The sequence below is a fragment of the Arachis duranensis genome, chromosome 9, assembly GCF_000817695.3.
Source record: "Arachis duranensis cultivar V14167 chromosome 9, aradu.V14167.gnm2.J7QH, whole genome shotgun sequence".
NCBI lineage: Eukaryota > Viridiplantae > Streptophyta > Magnoliopsida > Fabales > Fabaceae > Arachis > Arachis duranensis.
Genome location: NC_029780.3, coordinates 41691785 through 41693697, shown reverse-complemented (window position 1 = coordinate 41693697; position 1913 = coordinate 41691785).

Sequence of the window (1913 nt, the reverse complement as noted above, 5' to 3'; positions counted from 1 at the left end):
GGGTAAAATTGATTCAGGAATTTGTCTGATAACTGTTTCCATGTCTTTATGCTTGCTGTAGGTTGGTTATTCAACCACCTCTTAGCTTGATCTTTTACAGCAAATGGAAACAGTAATAGTCTGTAGACATCCTGATCCACCTCTTTATCACGTACTGTGTCAGCAATTTGTAAGAACTGTGCCAGAAACTCAGTAGGTTCTTCCTGTGGAAGACCAAAACACTGGCAATTTTGCTACACCATAATAATTAGTTGAGGATTTAGCTCAAAGCTGCTTGCTTTGATGGGAGGTATACAGATGCTACTCCCATATGCAGCTGTAATGGGGTTAGCATATGACCCCAGAGTCTTTCTGGACTGCTCAATTCCACTTAGGTCCTTGATAGAGAAAGGGAATATGATATGAATTCACAAGTAAAGTAAAATATTTTTTTTGAATTGACCGAAAAAATAAAATAAAACAAAAGGAAAACAAAATAAATTTTTGAAAACTAAAAGAAAATAAGATCAAAGCAAATTGAAAACTAAATCAATTAATTAGTTAAAAAGATTTTGGAATTAGCAATAGAAAAGATATGATTGAAAATTATTTTGAAAGAGATTTGATTTTTGAAATTAGGAAAGAGAAAAACAACAAAATGACACTAAACTTAAAATTTTTAGAAAATCAAACACAAATTTTTGAAAATTTTAAAGGTAAAACACAAAGAAGACACCAAATTTAGAATTTTTAAAGAACAAGAAAGGAATAAGAACATGCAATTTCGAAAAAAATTAAAAGAAAACAAAAGCATGCAATTGACACCAAACTTAAAATATGAAACTAAACTCAAATAAAAGACTCTAAACCAACAAAAATAAAACAGTCATAATCTAAGCAACAAGATAAGCCGTCAGTTGTCCAAACTCGAACAATCCCCGGCAACGGCGCCAAAAACTTGGTGCACGAAATTGTAATCACACTTTTGCAATCCCGCACAACTAACCAGCAAGTGCACTGGGTCATCCAAGTAATACCTTACGTGAGTAAGGGTCGATCCCACGGAGATTGTCAGCTTGAAGCAAGCTATGGTTATCTTGTAACTCTTAGTCAGGATATCAATAATTATCAGGGTTGATTGTGAAAAGTAAAAGAAAATGAAATAAGTACTTGTTTTGCAGTAATGGAGAACAGGTTGAGGTTTTGGAGATGCTCTATCTTCTGAATCTCTGCTTTCCTACAGTCATCTTCTTCATGCACGCAAGGCTCTTCCATGGCAAGCTGTATGTTGGTGGATCACCGTTATCAATGGCCATCCGTCCTCTCAGTGAAAAAGGTCCATGTACATGGCTAATCATCTGTCGGTTCTCACTTGTGTTGGAATAAGATCCAACGATCTTTTTGCGTCTGTCACACGCCCAACCCTTATGAGTTTGAAGCTCGTCACAGTCATCCCTTTCCGAATCCTACTCAAAATACCACAGACAAGGTTTAGACCTTCCGGATTCTCTTGAATGCCGCCATCAGTTCTAGCTTATACCACGAAGATTCTGATTAAAGAATCCAAGAGATATCTACTTAATCTAAGGTAGAACGGAGGTGGTTGTCAGGCACACGTTCATAGTTGAGAATGATGATGAGTGTCACGGATCATCACATTCATCCAGTTGAGGAACAAGTGATATCTTAGAATAGAAGCAAACGTGATTGAATGAAAAACAGTAGTAATTGCATTAATCCATCAAGACACAGCAGAGCTCCTCACCCCCAACCATGGGGTTTAGAGACTCATGCCGTAGAAGATACAATGAGAAACGTGTAATGTGTCATGAGGTGCAGATACAATATCAAAAGGTCCTATTAATAGTGAACTAGTAACCTAGGGTATACAAAAATGAGTAAATGACGTAAAAATCCACTTCCGGGGTCCACAT